Source organism: Hesperophylax consimilis, chromosome 13 (genome assembly GCF_061612785.1).
Source record: "Hesperophylax consimilis isolate HC1 chromosome 13, BYU_Hcon_1.0, whole genome shotgun sequence".
NCBI classification, from domain to species: Eukaryota; Metazoa; Arthropoda; class Insecta; order Trichoptera; family Limnephilidae; genus Hesperophylax; species Hesperophylax consimilis.
The window spans coordinates 7360577-7384030 of NC_142848.1; positions in this window are offsets into that span (position 1 = coordinate 7360577).

Sequence of the window (23454 nt, forward strand, 5' to 3'; positions counted from 1 at the left end):
TCTGGTTCTGGGTCGCTGAATTGTGGAAACCGCTTCATAAATTGTTAGTGTTCTGTCATCTGGCATTCACACAACATATCCATCCATCGAAATTTTGTCCATCGCATCGCAGTCCTGGCTACCTATGGAAAATTATGTTGTTCTTATGATGGTTTTGTGATGGTTATATGATGCTTTTATGATGTTCTTATGATGGTCTTGTGATGGTTATATGATGCTTTTATGATGTTCTTATGATGGTATTGTGATGGTTATATGTTGCTTTTATGATGTTCTTATGATTTTCTTATGGTGGTCTTATGATGGCCCAATTGGATTTTCGATTGAAAATAAGTTCAAAGACTCTTGAACAACTCAACTCAAAAAAGCATTTTTTGGATCATTTCCGTTTACCCTGTTGAAAATTAATCTGTTCTAATGAAATGTATTTATTTATTCAAATTAATATTTCAACCAATTTACATAAGTGCTGGTATCACCCGTCAGGGCGCAACAAGACTTTTTTTATCAACATGCAACTTTTTATGGTTTCATTTTTAAATGATATTATTTTTCCATACTGAATTCATGGTTTCAAATTTCACCTATCTTCGTTACTTTTCCCCTAATAAGTTAGATAGAGTTACATAAATAATATTTATAACTATCTATATAAATAAAAAAATGGAAATGTTTGTTTGTTCAAAATAATAAATCTCCGAAAGTTCTTCATCCAAAGCCTTGAAATGTTGACACAACGTTGCATTCGAATACGCGTGTGTCTTTATAAAATTATTACGATGTTACCTGTAAAAACACGCTGTTTTGAAAAATAGCGCCATCTGTTGAACGTAAAAGCAAGACGCGCTATTGTTTTTCTATCTGCACAGAGAGACTGAGCCACGGAAACGCGTGGCGAAGTACAGTGAGTTTTAGAATAAAAATATTTTTAGCGGTCACACTATAAAGCAATTTGTTTTATTTATGACACGATAGTAAAATAGGGTTTAACGGTAGGTTTTAACAATATGTTCAGTAATTGATGAGCAAATTTGTATTAAAAATGGAGTCGCAACAGTCCTTAGTTTTTCTTGTTTATTTTTTTATGCGAATTGCTTATTATAAGAGGAAAGAAAACTCATATATGTAGTTCACAGTTATTGGATTTTATAGGAACATCGGCATGTTATACCTCCATTGACGAATTACATCAATGATATCTACTCAAGATCCAACATATGATTTTATAAATATCGTATTCTACGCCATTTAACTAGTAATATTCTGGATTATCTATTATCTGGATTTTGTGTAAGGAATGAGATATCCTAACGAAAAAAAATCAACCCGTTAAAAAAAAGTTTTTTCGTACATGTCCCGCTTGTACCTGATTGCCACCAAAAGTTGATCGAATGTATTGTCATTGGTAACGAGCCTATCTGTCGAGTTTCAACTCGATCGGATGTCGAGAAGTGGGTTTATTTCCGCTTCTAAGATTTGAATTCACTCATTCCCAAAAAGAAATGTGGAATTTATAATTAATATTGTATGTTTCGTGAACACCTCACTAGGAGAACCTGTGCTGAGGTGTTTAAGTGGTTATTTATAGGTGTGACAAGTATTTATGTGTTGTAGAAGAAAGTGTTTTTTTTTAAATAATTTTTTATTAATTTTTTTTTTGGTTTTTGTAAATTGAATATTCATAATAAATATGTTTAAAAAAATATATTAATATATATTAACATATATGTAAGTGCATATATTTGTATTGTAAATGTGAGTATAGTTGGTAAAATCTCGAAAAACGTGTTTATTTATTATACACTTTTTATGGTTTAGTTATGTTTGGTTTGGAGTTATTATGTTTTGAAAAAATAAAATATCTTTGTTTTTGATCCATGCTATGATATGTGTTTTTTTAATGTTTTCGGATGTATTTGAAGTTAGTAGTTGCTTCAAAGTAATGGGCATACAATTAAACAGTTTAGTAGGGTAGTATTGAATGTGTTTTTGTCCGTGTGTGGTGTGTGTTATCGGTATGTTTAGTGTTTTATTTGTTAAGGATCTAGTTTTTAACGAGGTTTTTGGTTGAATTGGAATATGGAGTTTGTGTTGGAGGAGGTGTAGTAATGCAGATTTGGCATAAAGTTGTCTTATTGACAAGACTTCTAATGTTTTGTAAATTTCGCTTGATTCTGTGTCGAATGGTACTTTTTGGATTATTTTAATTACCGCCTTTTGAATTTTTTGAATTGGGTCGGTTGTCATTCTTGTAGCACTTCCCCAAGCTAGTATTCCATATGTGGCAATCGATTGACACAGTGCAAAATATATGCAAATATATAATTCAAATAGATGATTTTATAACGACTTGAGCGAACATTAGTAAGGTATTTGGGTATTAAAGAAATAAACGGTTACGTTAAAGCTGTTCTTATATTATAAGAACTTCTGGTTATAGAGTAACTTACTCCGATCTTTTGGTTCATCGATACATAGAAATTTTATTAAAATATTGCAGATTAATCTAAGCAAGTTTTTAAATAGACACCTAGACCAATGGTGTGCCGGCTACTCCGTTGTCATCAAATAAAGTAGTTTTCTTTTATGTGTGTTTGTGGTGGTGCTTAACCACCCGGTGTTGTATGTATGTGTGTCGTTGGTTGTTGGTTGATATAGTCTGGATCTGCCATTGGTCCTCTGAGTCACTAACAGCTGCCATTAGCAATTCAGTGACCGAGTGTTGAAAACCCGCACGTCGCTATTAGTTTAATTCTGGAAGTTCTTGTTTATATATTTGCAAGTAAAGTAGTAGGAACGCGTCAAAACTATTCCGAATGTAAGCTGAATCATAAAACTTGATTAAAAAAAATATTACCTATACCTCTATTACTACTGTTATCTTGATTTCTATAAAGTACCTTCATACCAGAACAAACTTCACGCAACATCCATGCATGCGAATAATATGCGCCAAGTACGCGTTCTTCATGGACAATTCTATTTTCTACTTATCCCCATAGATAGTTCATACCTTCCGGAATGCTGTCAGTTGTTTGTACCAAACAACAACTGACAGAGACGGCACCACGATCTGCCATGCATATCATATGCATGAGCCCAATTATGCATTCCAATTAGCAAGGCGAGAATGTGTACCGAGGCCCGGGAACCATTTATTGGGCTAACACCCCTGCCATAGATCACCCTTAGTGGTTCGCTACGTTTGGTGACCTTAGCAGGGATGCCTTTTTAGGCGTATAAATAAAAAATAAATATATTTATGTAAATATGGTATTTATAACTATTTTACTAATTTTGTTTTGCATAAAAAGCAGGTTATGGAACTACACTCCTGAATCGCAATTTGTTTTAAATGGCAAGCACGAGCCGACTGCACTTCGAATAAATGCAAATAAACGACTATGCGGCGAAGGCTAACACTTCATCTTATCAAGTCACCGGTTTAGCACCAAGATTTTTGTCAAAAGGTCATGCTCAGTACGAAAAAAATAAATCATTGCAAAGAGATTGACTGACACCTTTTCTTTCGAAGCCTTTGATTTAATGTAAAAAGTTCAGTCAATCTTTGATGCGTGTTGATGGTTTTTGTAAATCATCCGCTGAAATGACTTTATTTTAAATGCAATTTTTCAAATAAAATTGCCAGCGTTTAAGTGCAATTTACAGTATATTTTGTAAAGCGGTCTGTTTGTCGCCGTTCAAATCGTACTTACTAAGAAACTTCATTTCATAAAACTTCAATGTTTATGACCCAGTTTAAAAAAAAACATATTTAAAGGTACTTTAATATTTTTTGTGATTTTCTTTAACATTGTAATATTTTTACGCTCACTCGGTAAATGTTTAAATTGATAAGGTAAAACAAAAATTTTGTTGGAAAAATATTGTCAACCTTTTTTCCCTTTCCAAAAAATTCTTAAAAACAGCAAAAAATTCTGATATTTAATGAAGATGTGGATAACCCGTTTTCAGTCTTTCATTGGATTTAAAAACACGTTATTAGTTTATATGGTATTACGTAAATTAAATCATTTAATTTAAATGGGTAATTAAAATACATGACATGAATGGAATTTTTTAATTTATATTCTTGGTTCAGCCAATAAGCACCGTAATTTTCAAGACGCGGGAACATAACCCAAGTCCTACGTGATTTTTACAACGTAGGTACTTTACCTAGCAGATATCTGCAGTTAATGTCTCATTCAAATTGAATTGCACTGGTTTATATTTCAACCGTACAAACACTACACCGAGAGATAAGAAAAACTGAGAAGTATTTAAATTATCTAAGCTAACTTCGGCGAAAATCATCAATCGTTTCGTGTTTACCGTATAAAATGATGATGCAATTTTTCCAGGCGGTCTCAGCATTCAATAAAATTAAAATAAACAAGAATAGGAAAAATTGAACAAGACCAAACACGAGAGCATTATCGCGCACGTATCGCATACCTATTGAATATTAATAATATTTAACCTTGTAAAACAATATGGTGACCGGATAAATCATCACAATGATAATTCATCACATCTTTAAAAAGTTATATAAAGTCATGGAAAGTGATTAAACCAAAACTTTAATAACTGGGTTAAGTAGGTTAGGTTAGGTTAGGTTACGTTAGGTTAAAAAAAAAATTTTTTCATCGTTTCTAACGACTTTATATCACTTTTTGAAAGTGTGTTGAATTGTCACTGTGTTGAGTTATCATGGAACCAATAATTTGTTACCATTTGAGCTTTGCATAAAAACCTTGTTTTGTAAACATAAGTTTACCTTTAATAAAATATATATTATTATGGTAATGCAATTAAGAATAAAATACCTGAATTCTCTTTTTCTGGTGACAAATATTGATTAGGCAAAAAATTAAGCAAAATAAACAACAACAAAAAAAAATTAAATGCGAAATCTATCTACCTGGACACCGGAGATCCAAGATCGTTTTGTGCCTAGATTCTGCGAAAGATACTTAATAATCCCAGATGTTTTTTAGTACTTGTAATAATGTTCCCATTATAAGATGGATAATTTATGATGGGTTGAATTGGCAAAAAATCGACTTTAGAGACAATAGCCAATTTTCGCTTCAGCTCTATTGGTACCTGAGTCTCGAAAAGACTAGGAATTCCGTAGGTGTTTCCTGCCTGGTTTTTTTCCTAAGCCTGTAACCATATTACATCGACTAGTTACTTTGCCCCAGCTCGCTTAGTTCTTCAATGTTAGTCATACTAATCGAGCAAAAAATACGGCACGTTCCACGTTTCCAAATTTAAATCGAATAATACAGCGAATGTGAGTGAACATATGAAATGGCTAATGAAATAGTAAATCACCAGTTTGTTCACTGGACCCAGTTCAGTGCAACCACGGGCGTTGTCTGAGTAACCTATCTTCTCTTTTAATTCATCTAAGGTCTTATAGGTGCGTAGATCTTATTTCATACTATACTAATGTAGGCAGGGATCGTTGAAATCATTTTCAAAAGCATTCAAAAATCAACATTAAAACCTGATTTTGAAGGTTTCCATTAGGCTCGTTTGGAAGCATTACGTGGGTACAGGTATTTAAAAAATAACAACGAAGTTATTATTGAGTAAAGGCAAATAAATAATAAAAACAAGAAAGAATTTTAAGGACTAAAATTTTCTCATATACATAATTAAGAAAATTATAAGAGGTGAATTATGAGAGATGAACTGACTGAAGAATTAATTAATAAATTAGAAATGAGGGAAAGGTTTAAGGATTTTTTTTTGAAATCGATTTTATTTTTTTGTAACATGAATGAAATAAAATTTACTGAACTGAAATTAATGTTCATATTATTCATAATAGAATAGATTTGAAGTTTTCACGTCCAAAAATAATATTATCGTGATTAATTTTTGGTTACGATGCTGTGTTGCGCTACACGGAGAAGAATTATCCTGTTAAATATGAAATATTAGTCATTCGACATGTGACAATATCAGTACGTCAATATCAACATTCGTACGAATACGTGTTCCGGCGTCCTTTTAAAACATTTGATTTTAACTGATACTTTGTTAGGAACTCTGTCAATTCATTCGTCAAAGACCTCCAGTCCGGTTTTTAACAGTAAAACGAATAATTTGACCAGATTTTTAAAAATGAACAGTAATTTATATCAGTAATTAACTCTGTGTTCCCCTTTCTTTAGCCAACGACAGCAGTATAGTGGCCATCACACCTGCCAGTTAAATGAAACACGAAAATTATTCGAATAATAGATTTGTTTATAAAAAAATGACTCGTTCTCAGTGATCAAAGCAAAGGATAACGTGGGTGATTTCATTGCAAATCGCTCGTGACTGATCTTTATAATTATGATGACATACAATGTAACATTACTTCCACATACATTAATCCAATAAGTTTCTATTGAAAGTGTTGCAGCTGGGAGGTGAACCCCCGACCTGTGGTCCATGGGTAACATCGCTACCCACTCAGCCGTCAAGCCTGTAAGAGAGAATTTGAATTTGTCTGAGAGAGAATTTATGTCCAAACAAATGTGCGGTTGTAATACTATCAATATCAACCAGTTGCGACCGGTTTTTTAACGGAACGTCGATTTAAAATAATAACAAAACAGATAAATAAACACATGGCGTGCATTTGCATAAGAACGATATTTCAAGAACGTTGACTCATTCGGATTTGAAATTTTACCAGTACCTACTTATATTATCTTATAAAATGATATTTTGTGTATGAAACGCGAAACCTTCGTGGTTGTAGTTGCTTTATCCGTCGTATATTTTTTTTAAATACAATATAATTTCAAAAGATCTCTTTACATGATATAATTTTTAAAGTCTTGATTGAGTACTAAACCTTCCTCCTAGACACTGCAGTCAACATCTCTACAAGCCGCGCAAAATCCCGGTCGGGTAGAACCGACCTTTATTTCGTATATGAACTGTTGAAATGTCATCAGATTTCAGAGAAATGCGTATTTTTGTTTACGTGTGTGTACGTGATTGCCACCAAGAATTCATTGTCAACGACAACAAAGTAAGTCTATCTGCTGAATTTCAGACCGATCGGATGTCGCGAAGTTGGTTATTTTAAGCTTGCAAAATTTGCACTCATTCGTTCATTCATTCCCCAAAACATAATTGAAATTCAAATAGGTGTATTTAAAACTACTTGGGATTTCTTTCAACTAGTAATTCTGTGAACAATAGATAACGATTACTCTGACATGACAGCTCGCATCGGCCATGCTCTCTAGCGTAATAAAAGGGTATTAAAAAACACTGCTACCATCTTGACAGGATTGAACGGAACGCGTAAAAAAATTTACAGACACATTATGTGAGAAGTGATATTAATATATTAACAAAACATTTTTGTCTATGGTTTAAATTCGATTGTATGCAATTTATTTTTTTGGAAGTTTGTATGCGGTAGGCAATACGGTGGAAAATTAGTGCAATAGAAGTTTACATAAATTATACTATATATACAAATAATATACAACAATAAATAATGACAACATTTTCATCGGAAAAACATCAGTTTTTTGTGTTTCCGTTCGACGCATGATGGTTGGAAAAGTATTAATATTAGATTCCACGTAGCATTACAATATACATATACGAGTATACTGAAAAATAAATAGTCACCACACATTCAAACAACTAATAGCCCTAAACGATGCACATTATTACCATTAGGGCGATGCACTACGTCGTGTAATATTTTAAATTGAGCCGCTATCAATAACAACCATTACGTAAATAGCGATAAGTTTTAAATTCCCGCTTAACACCATCCGCCTGTTTTGATTTTTTATAAGAAAAAAACATGGCCAATGTTTTATTTTGTGGATGTTCAGGCATAAATATTTATATTTTTTTCGATCATTTTATAAATAATTTAATTTGCCACACTATAAAATACAATCATAACCGAAAATGGGTTCGTAAGTAGGAGATTTTGAACCTTAAAGCAGTTTTCATAGGCCTTATTAATTTTTTTATGGGCTTATAAAAAGACTTATCTAAAAATACTCGATTGTTTCAAAGGCCAAGATGTATTCTACTCGCAGTATTTAATTAAAGCATCTGAAACATTTCTAGGCGACCAAATTTTCAAACCAAAAACACATGATTTTGCATTACTACGTATGGCATCGCCTTAAACAACTCGTATAATTCCCACTCACACATTACTGATGATTGCAACCTTACGTAGAGAGAGTTCTATCTAGATAAGAGGATGGCAATTAATAGGCTGGTATCTACCCAATGGAGTTGCTGTCATATTCGAGTATATATATAAATATATATATACATTTACATTTACCATATTATTTAATTAATGCCATTCCACAAAATATTAATACAAAGGCATTTAAAACTGCGCACTGCGGTTTAAAGCTAATGAATTCACCTAGATTTCACCGTTCACCCCATTGGTTTAGGTTCTATAAATATGTCACATTATGACAAGCGATCTCTCAAAATTTTGCTATGCCAAAAAATTACTCAAGTAGCTAATATGGAAATTTAGACTGCAAATTCATTAAAATTAATGCAATAGATATTAATTTTTGATAACAATATTAATTATATTATATGATTAATAATTATAATTAGACGAATAAAAACACATGTACGCAAAATATCATATATATCTATTTATTTATATAATATTTATATTACTCATTATTTGTGTTGTTATTTACATCTATATAAGTAGGGTTTACACATATATTTTACAGTGCCTTTCTCACTAGGGATATCCTGTGTCGAGAGTTTACAAATATTTTATTTTAACAAAAGGTTCATTTTTCGATAAGATTAATTTCAACAGATTTTTTTTGATAAATTGGAAGCCAAAATATTTTACAGAATTAAATCAGGGAATAAGAGAACTTTCAATTTATATTACTTGAAGGAAAGTGTCTAAGGTTGCGTGGGTTTTGTTTTTACATATCATATGATATATTGATGAAATTTTGCAAACAAGAGGGAAATGATAATCAAACTCTAACTATGTGTAAAGCCTAACTAACTAACTAGGGTAACTCCGGGGACTTCTGTTGGAACATTGATAGCAAAAGGGTAATTCTTCTTTCGCTTATTTTAAACATTTGTACTCATCAGGCCAGTTTTCTACAAAACTTCACAAAAATCAAATCAAAAGTGTCCTTAGTCAAATAGATTCTTATCATAATTTTCTAATAATTTTGGGAAAAAAATTATACGATTCAGCTCCATTTTTCAAAACTGTCTTGTACAAAAGTGAGTTTTCTATGAAATATAAGCACCTAACCAAGGATTTAGGTAATTATTTTGTATTTCACTATTTATTTATTCACGCCATGAACGCTTTTACGTGAATACATTGTTAAATTTATGTAGTTCAGGAGCACAAAAAAGTATATATTACATAACATAATAACAATTTATATTACATAACATATTAACAAGTTAAAAAAACGAGTTCTGTTGGACAAGGGAGTTAAATAATTATAAATAATGACGAGAGTGCAAGATAATTTGATAGATTGTTAATAGATTGTTGATAGATAGATTGATAGGTTGATAGATTGCTTGGAAGTTAGGGCTAGACAGAGCCGATTACTCATAAGATTAACTTGAAGTAAAATTAAATCTCTCTTCTTTAGAAAAACGTAGGAAAGACATTGATCTGATCTGATCTGATAACAGTATGATTGACTCACCTTCTTTGTTGCAACTGATTCCTTTCAATATCCCTTCACGTAGACTCAGAAATAATGATTTTATTTTCCTCAATCAACAAATTATCGATACTATTCACCAATGTCGAACCTTACGTATGACAGCCTGGGTTCTCACTGCCTCGCAAAACCTGGTCCGCCATCAATAGGTTAAGGTGCTCCCATAGCCGCTGTGCCCACATGATGCACAGATGGGGCCTTAAAGAGTCGGCGATGTGTGAATGTGGTGCGGTGCAGACTACCGAACATGTGGTCAACGAATGCCCGCTCCATTCATTCCCCGGCGGGATTGATGAGGTCCACATGGCGACGCCTGAGGCCCTAAAATGGCTCGCAGATCTAGATGTCCCCCTCTGACCCCCCACCATACGAAAGAAGAAGAACCAATGTCCAGATTGGCAAGACTTGTCAACTCAAGTCAAGACCTTGAATGTTTTGGTGTAAGACTATGGACGGGTTGTTTCGGAGAATTTGAACAATTCATCAAATTTCAACGTTCATTTTCAAGTTCTGCGAAAGATTTTTTCAAGTTTTGTTTTTATTAAAGTTTTTTCAAGCAACTAGCCTATAATGATATAATAACAGAACTTGAATAGGACTTTCACAGAACCTGTAAATGAGCGCTGAAATTTGATGAATTTTTCAAATTCTCCGAAACAACCCGTCCTAAATGATTTTTTTACTTCATTACGCAACTAATATTTTATATTTAATTTAATGTATCATTATTTTTTAGTTATATATGTATATATATTTTTAGTTATGTATATATTATATTAATTTTCTTTTTTTTCCTTTTTTGTTTTTGTTCTTACAAAATATGTATGCATGCATGAATACTTACTCAATTTTGACTGTCCTAAAACGGGAATTCCTCCTAGTTGGGCAGTCAAAGTATTTTTTATCTACATGTGTCATTGTATCATCACCTGTACTAAATAAATAAAATAAATAAATAAATAAAAAAATATTGATGCGGTAAAACTCGTGAACTCCATCAAAACCTTATTCTTGTCTTGACTTGACATTATCTGTATTGTTTATGTACCCTATTTTTGTCATGGCTGTAAGTTTGTTATTATCCTCCATTGTATCATTTCTCCTTGTATTAACGTGTAATATGTAATGTGTTGTAATTGGACATGGTCCGTTGATAAATAAATAAGTAATTATGAAACATTTACCGTACTGCATAATTTATGACAACCGTAGTTACTCAAATGTTTTTAATTTGTTAAGGTGAAATAAGATTCTAATAACGGGGGTTTGTTTGACAATTTTCAAACATTTTAATTCTTTGTAATGAACGTATTACTACAATCTCAAATATTTCTTAAGAGACCCCAACAGATGTAAGTTTTTTATATTTAAGATCAATAAAAACAGGTCCTTACTTTGAAAATATTTTATGTAAAACACTTTGAAAATTTTATAAAACGTTTTTATTAAACGTTACTAAATTAGCGGTAAGCACCAGATTTTATTTTTCAAGACGATGATATTTTAGTAATACGTTAAGTCACATTAAACTGACCAAACTTATTCTGCTTCTTTTTCTTAAAAAGACCCTCTACGGATTTCTATAGATGACACAGATGACTCGTTTGTGGTGCTAATGTAAAAAAATGTTATATTTATATACGTGTAAGACCATATTACAAAATACGATTAAAAATGGGTAAAAGGATGAAACAAGTGTTTGTAGAATAAATAATACGAAATAAAATATCAATATCAGCGACTTGAGTCTAGACTTTAATTACGATTTACAAAACTATTATTTTATTATAATCTATCATTAGTGTTAACACAAACAAATCTGTGTCTACTTCTCATTGAGAAGAGTTCAATATTTGAACCCGAGGTTTATAAAGTACCTAATATGAAACACACGTTGACCGAATCTCTGGATTTCTAATGGAGAGTTTTATCTCCCGACCACGGAGGGCGTCAGCGTTATTCCTGACCAGCGCAATAAGTTTGTGACTCTTAGGAATGTTATGGTCAATTTTTATAAAATGGGTCGTCTCAAATTACATAGTAAATGTCTGAAATGAATAATAGAAAGTTCCAGTTAAGTTATTTAACCCCTGACTCTATAAAACGGTTTACTGTAGAGTGCAAGTTAAAAGAAGAAAAGATCGTACCCAGCCACCGAAACTGTTGAAAGTCGTATTAAGGATACTCTTTCTTTTATGTGTGTTTAGATTGTTAAGTACCAAACGTTAGGTTTCAAACGACACGGAGCAAGGCGTGCTGGTAAATGCCGTTGCGGTACAATTTTCCCCAAAGCAAGTTAAGGACGTGCTTTTCAATACTCGTTTGACATTAAATTTGACTAAACCGTAAATAAAATCTACTTTCACGTCAACGTTTGAAACATTATACATCTAGCCATATTAGGTAAAATCTAACATTGAATCATTTTAAAAATGAATCAGAAAATAGCGAAAGGACCGAGCCTAAATTAATACCGAAAGGACCGAACCTAAATTAATAATTAAGTGTTTGATTGTTGCTTTAGGAATAAAGTAGTCATAAATTAGTGAATAGTTTTCTATAAAATATTGACGCTCGTTTGTTGACCTACAGAGAAACTAAACCTCTCATAGATTTATATTTAGCTTGTTGGACATCCAAAGATATATTGTTTCTAGACATTAAAGCACGCGAATTTCGAGATTGTTGAATTCGTTTGGACTGCAGTAAACATATTTGTTTTTGATTTAAATCTTTTTATATTAGTTCAGTAATAATATAGTAGTATCTTTTTGGTTAGGAATAACGGCAATTATTTTTAATGTAATATCAACCAAAAAAATAAACATACCTACATATCATAAAAAAACCATAACAATTTGTCATATACACGAAATAAGTTAATAAAAAAATAAAATTTTGTCACTCGAGTAAAATAAAATTATTTTGGAACTTCATGCATAAAGTCTGGTATACAGAAGTTGTTGATTAAAAAAGTCTGGTAAACAGAAATTGTTGATGCATAAAGTCTGGTATACAGAAGTTGTTGATGAAACACAATATAACCAAATAATACAGGTCAGTGGTTGAGTGGGCATAGCGCTTGGGTCTCACCCGAGCGTCGCGTGTTCGATTCCTCGGCTGGCTAAGTCCTCCATCACAACACAAGCAACATTTTCGGCTTTCTGTGGTGGTAGTAGGAGATTTTCAAACATTGTTGGGTTATTCGTGACCCGGGAATGTTTGTCTTTCTTTTTAAAAAAATAAAAAAAATAAAAAATGTTTTATTTGAAAGGAGATTTAGAATGGTAAGCAAATATGTATGAAAAATATTATCAAAATAAAAAAAAAACATTTGCCGACAGTTAAATTTAATTCATTAATTAATTTCACGTTCCATGAGTTTAAATGATTTTTCTCCACGATGAATGGCTTTCAATTTGTTAATCACATATAAATTGAATTATCTTTCTGTAAACTTGCAAACTCCAAATAAATAATTTATTTACTCCTTAAAAAATCAACCTTTCATTACAGACAATATTTGTTTGTAAATTCTATATAATTTTGCAATGGTTTTGAAAAACCTACCCGTAGACAGAAAATTAAGCCCTGAACGTAGATCGCGAAAACAAACTGAAGGAGGAAACCGTCTGAGGCGTTTAACGTTTTGTTCAGGGGCTTGGAAATATCTTAGTTTATTAAATATTAACAATCTTTAAACTCTTAGAATAAACTGTTGTTTGTTCGAACTTTAAACTGACCATTCTCAGTGACTTCAATTTTGGAAAATGCTAAAATGTTATGGAATCATTTTGAAATGGTTGTCTGTTTTATCTTATTTGTCCGAGTGAGCCCGTTTATCTCGCTGAAACTGCATCGGTTTTTTCAAAATCTGAATGCTATCCTCATAGGGTAGAGCAGGCATTAGAGGAGCGGTAGAAAAAGGTTAACTGCACCAAGTATTTACGAAAAGCTTCGTACTGTATTAAATACGTCATTAATTAACTCATATTTTCCCGTTTTAAACAATTAAAATACATTATTATGGTGACCGGATAAATCATCAAAATGATAATTTATCATATCCATAAAAAGTTATATAAAGTCATGGAAAGTGATGAAACAAAAACTTAATTAACTGGATTAAGTAGGTTAGGTTAGGTTAGGTTTAAATTTTTTTTTCATCGTTTTTAAAGTGTGTTGAGTAGTCACTGTGTTGAGTTATCATGGAACCATTATTATATTTAAACAATGCTTTAATTTAAGTAATTGCGGTTTATTTTATTTTATTTTATTTTATTTTATTAGGAACATTAACAGGTTTATAACATAACATGCATATTTATCATCGATCATTATCGCAAGATTATAGTATCATTGAAGAAAGCTCCAAAAAGCGTCGTGGTTTGATACGTCTGCCGGAAGCCGTCGCGGCGCTCCATGTCGCTGTGTTTTACGATCCTCGTCCCACGGATCTGGGCACGCGACTTTCCTCTGAATATACGCCGCTAACGTTGACGTCTATACACGTTCATACCGTCTATACACGTCCACAATGTATATACACGTTCGTAACGTATTATATCGAAATATTATACCTTGCCGTGACTATGGCCGGAACTGCATCGTTTAGCTTCTGATTTCACTTTAATGCAATGTGTGGTGGGACGGGATCTGTTTGTGCCCCGAAAAACCTTAGAATTCGGTGACACAATCAAACAGCGCCACACGAAAAATAATATACCTGAATATATTTAACCTTACAGGTGCAAACATAGAAGATTATTAGGTGTACATTTTATTTAGGTTATTCGTGTTGAAAATGTTATTTGGTTTGGTAAAAAAAAAATTTCGATTTTTCAAATTGAATGTGAACTAAATTCGATATCAAAAGTGTTACAATTTTTTTTAATGGTTATTAGATAATGGTTAAAACGCGTGAATTAATGAGACAATTTTGAAAAGGATATGTCAGTTTTTTTTAATACATAATAGTTACCATTGTTTACTCTTTCCAAGTCTTTAATGGTCCTCAAATATTCCAAAAATTCCTAAAATAGAAAGATAAATTTCGAAGAAACTTTTTTTGGATGTCCTATATAAATTTATTAATTTAAATGTCTGCCTTTTGAGTGTATATGCAAGTGGATAAAACAAAAACACATTAAAGAATAGTTATTCGTCTTTGTTAGAACTTTTATACTTTAAATATATTAATAAAAATAAAACTAGAAAAAGATCACGAAATAAGTAATATAAATGAATCGCAAACAACAAAACGTTTTAAATGCGGGTCTCCCAAACATATAAGTTTGCAAGTTGGTCCAACGTCGTAATCCACATTATGAGAGAGTCGTAAAGTTTCCTTTAGTAGCAGTTATTTGGATATTTTGGACCTCGTTAGGCCATCGGGGCGCCCCAGTGCATCTGCCGTTTGACGGCGTCAAATCTCTTACAGACACAGTCACACGGAGCGATTTAGTCGCTGCTACTTGAATAGAAGCAACGAAATCGCTTTATGTGAAAAAGTGTTGCTGCGTGTGACTACTTGCAGTTATTACTAGACTATTACAGTGGCGACTCGATTTGATCAAGTAATTTCAATGTTGTCGCCAGAAACACTCAAGGTTTTGTGTTAAAGTTGCCGCTTCTACCGCCTCTCAAATAGCTAGTCCCTTTTTCAAGTTGTTGTCAGAAAAGACTGTATGATATTTCAGTCGCTACTACCTACTCACAGCACTAGCAGCTCCGTAAGACAATCAACTAGCGGCTACAAGAATTGGCGATCACACGCCGCAGCAATGTAGTAGCGGTAAAATCGCCCCGTGCGACTGATACCTTACACTCGTAAACGCCAACACATAAAATGCAACGAGCGACATAAAAAATAATCCAACCTTTATATCCAAATATTAGGGGATAAACCTCCCCTAATGATGTTGTGTCTTTGGGAGAAAAATATTAAAATTCAGAGACGAAATTCCCTCCGTGCAAACTGGGACGCAAGCGATATTAAAATATCACAGATTTATTAAATATGAAACTAAAACCAGATCGTAAAGCCTCTTATTTCGAATTAAATACATCAACCTATAGTCATACTTAAGTGGATTCTCATATTTATTTATTTGTATGCTGAAATGGGTGGGGTAGGTGTGGAAGGTATCTGAAATTTTTATACTAATTATTATTTTGTTTTAATTACATGCAAATGAAATGTAATTTGACAAAAATCAACTTACAGACCAATCTCAGATATGTTCCCATTCACCGTTCGTTTTTCATCCCCTCCACTCTTCGTTTATTCCTAGTGACGCCTCCACCCCCACTTCAACACCTAATATAATATATTATATGATCACCCTAAATTTTGTAATATTTTTCGCACTACGTTAGTATACTTCTATTTTGCCATGAAGAAGGAACCGACGTTCCGAAACCGGTTGGCGTTATTGAAAAAAGATTGTGATAGAAAGTTATATTGTTTGATTTAAAGTACTATAATTCATTACCAACATTATGGACGCTATTTAAATTTGTAAGTACAAAAAAAATCCAAGTAGAAAAATTCAAATCTTATTAAAATTGTGAGGAACGACAAATACCTATGAGTACCGCACAAGAGTCCCAACTACTCCCAACCGTCTGGAGTCAGTGAGTCTATAGCATCCCTATTAGGGGTATGTTGTGAGGCTTGAGGTAGTGGGAAGGGAAGGATATGGGCAATAGGAAGATGGGAAGGTCCCTGAGTATTCAGATCTGATAATTTCAACCAATTTTATCTTTCTGAATGGTTTTCTTTCTCCAGGGCGATACTTAAATTGATGTACCGCTCTGTAACCTGCCACAAATACAAAATATATCAAATTTACCGATTTGAAACCGCGACCTTCGGATTCGTGATCAATGATCCTAATCACCCAACCAAGGAAACCGTGTATTATAAAGATACCAAACTAGTGATAGTCATTTATTTTTTGGGATATTATGCCGTGTCGCGCTACCACCTTCTTTAGCCAATGTTTCGGACAGCATTACAGTGTCCATCATTAGTGCGGATGCCCTGATGATGGACACCGTAATGTTGTCCGAAACATTTATTGGCTAATGAAGGAGGTATCATACATGGCGTAACATCTCAAAAATATAATCCTATTATACTTTTGGCCGTGAAAATCTCAAATCATATGAGACGAGGAATACCCATTTACCGCTTATTAAAACCAAAATGTCACGTTGTAAAGCGATACGTTTTGATTTAAAATATGATTATTTAGTTTATTTAGGACAAAGTCAACATTCATTAGGTGCCTCTTCTATGAAACCGAATATTTAATGTTTAGTTTAGGCTCCAGTGCTGGTTTATGCCTCCATATCAAAACATTCATCTAGAATTATGTGTAAAAGGGGTTAATTTTGATTTAATCGCTCCGAAATAAATTTACCTTGCCGTTATGAAATCTGATATTAACAAACCTGTTACCTAATCATGTTTTGGGAACACAATTTCAGGCACGTGATAAAATGGGCTAAATTAAAAAAAAGATCTTTCAACAATAACATGTACACCTTCCATTTAACAGCGATGAACAAACTTTGGTACTTGAAACCGATAAAAACTCTATGTAATGTTCGTTAATGTTTTGTCAATGCAATTTTTTTTCCAATTTGTTTGTCACAAAAAAAACACGTCTTTTAATGTTATTTATAAAAATTAGCATGGCGTTTTTTAGGTCAACGCAACTATTTTCAGCTCGGAATTCTTATTTCTTTCATGGGAAATGGAACCATACCATATTATGGGAGTTGAAATACCGATCTAACTGTCTAAAAACTAGGCAATAAAACTCCATACTGTTTGTTTGGCGTTACAATTTAGTGATTTCACATGCTATGAATAATGATAAAAGTGTGTGGAAGATTTAATGTCAATTTTTCTAATTATGATTATCATACAACAAAATATTAAGTGTTTATGTTTTCATTTATAACATTTTATTTAAAAACTATCTAAAACTGCGCATTCTGAAACGGTTTCAACTGGCTACAACGTCATTACGATATTGAAACCGCCGACGTCTGGTGAGACGGATGTCTCCAACGTCACCCTGCGTGACTTCCGTTGAATTCACGGTTTTGGCGGCAAATCGACACATTTTAAATCTTTATTTTTTAGAAAATTTATTCGTCAAACATAAAAATTATTGTAATTTTCTCCTTAATTTTTTCGAAAGTAAATTTTTTCTATTAAATATTGTGTTTTTTAATTTTTTTAATTTAATACATATAAGTGGTTTCAGTGATGTTATATAAGTACATATGGTTACAAAATATATTTTTATTCGCAATCTCACCAATGAAGAAACTGGTTCTTGTGCTTGGTTAGCGAGTTACACTAATTATAAGGAAAATAGAATAACATTATGCAATAGGTAAGTATATATACAATAGGAACAATCGAAACTTTTAGATTATCTATATGTGTAGTTTTACATATATAGGATTCTGTTACATACTAATTATTGAGTAATTAGGAACGTCTTAATACAGTGGAGATGAGTAGAGACTGATAATAAATATAAATAAAGAGAAAAGGAGGTAATTATGTTACACTTATTAAATCTCAGACAATGTCATAAATGGATTTTTTTTTGTTCATTGAATCCGACGTTTCATTTTTATAAGCTTTATAATATAATCCTAAACTCACTCCATCCATATATAAAGAATAATACAATATATGCCTTGTTCATAATCCAAATATTTGACCAACACAAAACTATGTTTCTGAAATTCAAATATCATCGAGATCTACGATGCCAGGCGAGTGTAAGTGAGGCAGAGCGCTGTGCTATTGGGATAAATGGAACTTTTGTTTCCATCAAATTAGTACGGAAGGTATGCTTTTTTCCAACTTCATCTTTTCCATCTTCTTCCCATCCTCAGAGTACGTGTTCCAAGTTTTAACAAATCAATGCCCCATAGTGTGTAAGTCGCTCCTATCATATCGTTTATTACATACCTACCTATTACACTTTATTTAATTTAAGTAGGTACGAAAGATAACTTAACCATTAAGTATTGTAAAATGTTATGATATTTTAATTTATATAGCGAGTACATACACCACGTTGTTCCACCCCTTGCTTTAAGACGTGTAAGAACCCTATCCAACCCCAAGAAATGGAAGTTTTGATCGTAGGCCCTGATAACAACCCGACGAGGCATGGCTAATGAAACTAACCTCATAATTCAGCCTTCATTGCTTTAAAATAACTACTTCATTTACTTATATGAACGTGAAGATAAAATACCACGGCGGAACTAACGAAAAATGAAAGAGAGGGGTTTCGGAGATATATAATATGACTTTTATTATCAATGAAGCGAATCTTAACTGTCGTTCTATATACTAAATTAATTTGCTTATGGCAATAAAAATTATTAATATTGTATGACCTATTCAGTTTTGTTTTTTATATCATTGTAATATGGAATACTGCGTCCATAATAATATTAATATATATTTTTATTAAATAAACATTTTTTTTAAAATAATTGTGTTATTTAGTTCTGCAAGCATATTAGTGTTTTTTATTGAAGTGAAACTTCTTTACGCGCGTCATGCAATTTCGAGGACCGGAGTAAAACCGACTCATGACCGAAACGAAAATGCGGGTACCCCCACCACCGATTAAAGTCCATTTGATCTAGTCAAAGTTTTGAAGTAACATATAAATGCTTCTTAGCTCATCCCGACAACTGGCGTTGGTGGTGTAATGGTCAGCATAGTTGCCTTCCAAGCAGTTGATCCGAGTTCGATTCTCGGCCATCGCACATTATTTTTTTGTTTTTAACGCCTTTTTCATTCAATATCTTATTTTTTAGTAGGTCAGAACATTTTTTAAAAGAAAATAATATTGCAAAATAATAAAAACACTTATCTCACTGTGATAAAACATTACTCCGCTAGAGCGCGCTTTGCGTTATTGTGTTGGATTAAAATTATTATCTAATCCGTATATTATGATAATTGTATTACATTTATTTAATTAATTTATTTATTTTGATAATATGTAATAATTTACAGAAAAAAAAATTAAAACTATCTCCCTCTGATAAAATATCCGTTCGCTAGAGCGCACTACGCGATCTTGTGTGGGATTCTATTTCTGTACATTGTACATTATTTTTAAAAATATATTATATTTTGGGTGTGATGTAGGTAACATTATAAAACATAACAAGCTCTCATATTTTCAGAACCTACATAATATAATCAATTTATGCGGCTTTGCTTACAGTTGGTGCTCAGCGTGGTTGGCTTTCAATCAGTTAAGCGAGGTTCGATTCTCGGCTGTGGCATTTTTGAAGTGAAACCTTGTTGAGGTGGGGGAGCCGCTCACGAACGTTCTCTCTCTTCTCTTCTTTCCTCTCTCTCAGACACCAGCGAACTGCGCCACGCCAAGCATCAGCTGAAACTAGAAGTTTCACTTCTGTCTTGCGTAGGCTTGACACACCCACTTTTTTATTTTGCCCCTTGTTTCGATGTTCAATTTGTTATTCCACATTCTAGGCACCTATCTGATTTTATTTACCTCTCCATTGTTTTTTATTTGTACGAGACTTAAAGTGATATATTAAATTTGATTTTGTTTAATTATAAAAAAAAATATTAAATGGAGTTTAAACACATTAACAATAAATGAAAAAAATATTTGTTTACGTCGAAATAGGCTCACACATATATATTTTTTTGTAAAACCGCACAAGAATCCCAACCGTTTGGAGCCAGTGAGACTATGGCATGTGAGGCTGAATTTAGTAGGAAGAGGAAGGAGATGGGTAATAGGAAGGTGGGAAGTACCTGGCGATTCAGATCTGGTCACTAAACACGGCCAAAGCTATGTCATGCAACGTTTAAATTATAAATGGTGGTCTTACACCAGGGCGATACTGAGAGTATCTTCCTCTATGGAACGTTTCGCAAATATTCTATATATTATTTTAAATGAGTTATTTCTGAAATAACACAAATCAATCAAATAAAATTGACTGGCGCACGCCGGGATTTGAACCCGCGACCTTAACAGTTTGGAGCCTTACCCCTAGGTCCACCGCTTTCCCTCCCTGTTATAAGTAACAAATGGTTTCCTTCAAGGCGCACCGCATGGACTCTAATTTTCTTTATTTAAACGAAGCTCGAATCTAAACCTCTCAAGTATACTTGCACAACAGAAATTAGCAATATGTAATACGTCAATGATGTATATGTGTATGACGGATTAGTATTTATGCACTAATGAACAGTAATTTGGTTTCAGTAGAATATAAACTATAAATTTGAAATCAAATAAATAATAATGAAATCACATTAATCTATCAATCTATGTAAATAAAAACGTACATGTTTGTTTGTTCAAAATCTTAAATCTCCGAAAGTTCTTCACAGACTGCTTTAAAAATTTTCATTTTGAATTCGAATACGCGTGTGTTTTTATATACCTATATTATACAGATGTGATATTATATAGACCTGTGACAGGTAAACAATACTTTTTTAAAAACAGTGCCATCTGTTGGACGTAAAAGCAACACGCGCTATCATTTCTCTACCTGCCTAGGCAGACTGAGCCATAGCATCGCATGCCGGGGTACAGCTAGTAGTTGGAATAAAATAGTACAAAAACAAAAGCATCAAGAATCCACCAATGAAAAGGGAAACATGATGATGATCAATAGTCATCTGTGTTGGAACAGGGACGAGGATCTATTAACGCCCTTAAGGGGGAAGTTTTTGACAAAAAAACAAACATCGAATGAACTGTTACTAGAAAAACTAAAAACACCCAATGAATCAATCATACAATAAAAATCTCTGATATTTTTTTTGTATTTCTTTGGCATTCGCATAGAGACAGGCTATAGCTTCAACCGGGATAAAACTAAGTTTGAACATTCTAACATTAATAAATATTTTAATTTGTGCGCATTAGAAACATTAGAAATTAATAAAAAAATTAATTCAAGCATTAATATAGTTAATAAAATAATAGCACCTTGCAAATCACCTCTATTCACAATGTTCCCCGTTATGTTGACTCCTCCCTCCGTTTCCCTCTCAACCCCCTCCCTCTCCCTCAAATCCCCTCCCACCAAAGAACCAAACTAAATAAAACCCCTTATTTCTGCACTTAAAAATTTAGTTTTAAAATAGCTAGTTAATGACACGGACGTGTCGAAACCGGTCGCTAATTAATAAAATTTATACGTAACAAATGTACATTAGAATAATAAAACTAATTAAAAACAAAAATCTCTGATATTATCGAAATGCTTAGCAGTTAAATACATAAGCCACCTACCTACAAGCGAAAACATAAATGACTAAGTCCTGATATAATTAAAATATTTAAACATAAATTTGGATCGAGTATTTGTAAATCAGAGTTATCTATAACACAATACACATTTAAAAAAATAAAAGTCATGTCGGGAAAAAATTCATCCAAGAGTTGCTTATTAGGTACAATGTGGCGCTGTTCATAATATTACTGGCGAAGCTACCAGTTACCATGAACCGACTACTGTGCGTAGGTAAATAAAGGTCATCTGATACAGCAGACAATGCCCTTTACGAGATGTGCTAATGTAGCTCGGCACTGGAACTAGCTAACAGCGGCAGGCTGTAAAAGGTACCTACTGGAGGCACTGGAACCTTTTGCCTTGAACAATGTTAAATTTCACTTAGTTCTAATCTTTTCATCGAGCTATGTTCAGAACGAAGCAATCAAAACAACATATATATTATATTAGCACAGACCCGTGAAAAATCACGGATAGTCTGAATCCTCGACATTAAATTCCAATTTTGAAAAAGCCAATTAAAATAATTTTCTACAAATATTATACAGCGTGTCCGGGTGTAAAGTGCGCTAACTTCGGGAAGTGATTCTATATTATGGTACAAGTAAAAAAGACAAATAACTTGTTTTGATATTCCAACTTTTTTTTCCCATACAAAAATATTTTTCCATAGAAGAATTAACTCTACCTTAAGATTTTTTAATTTCAAAAAGTCAATTATTTTTTTACTTGTACAATATCGTGTAGAATCATCCCCCACCCCGAAGTTAGCGCACTTTACCCCCGGATACCCTATATAATAGGTACATACTATATCGCAAATCTGAATTCTCCTAAAAAAAATACGAATTATGAAAAAATATATATATTTATATTAGATTGCGAACATAAATATATTTTGTATTGTAAAAATAATGTGTACATGAATATTGGATACAATGATATGTAAGAATAATATGAACGGTACAATGTACGTCGAGGATAAGCTGAAATACAGTCGCAAATACAATATGGCCCAGTCAACATAGTTTCCAACTGGGCAGTGCCTGTTGTTGGGTACGTAATACCAAATTATATTTTTTTAATATTATTTGTTTAATTTGTATCTCGACATACTAAGAGCTTATAGAAGAAAAATATGGAAAATTTGAGAGAAAAGAATTACAAGCAAATTAATAAAAGAATAATAAAAATACACTAATATTGAAAATTACACTAAAATTGAAAGTAACAGTTTTGAAGTTCATTAAATCGGAATTACAGACATATAAATGGAGTCAACCGAAATCACTATTTTTAATTATGTAAGTATTTCGGTTCTCAGGACAGTTAATTTATTGTGGATTATTTTATGGTAATTTGATTT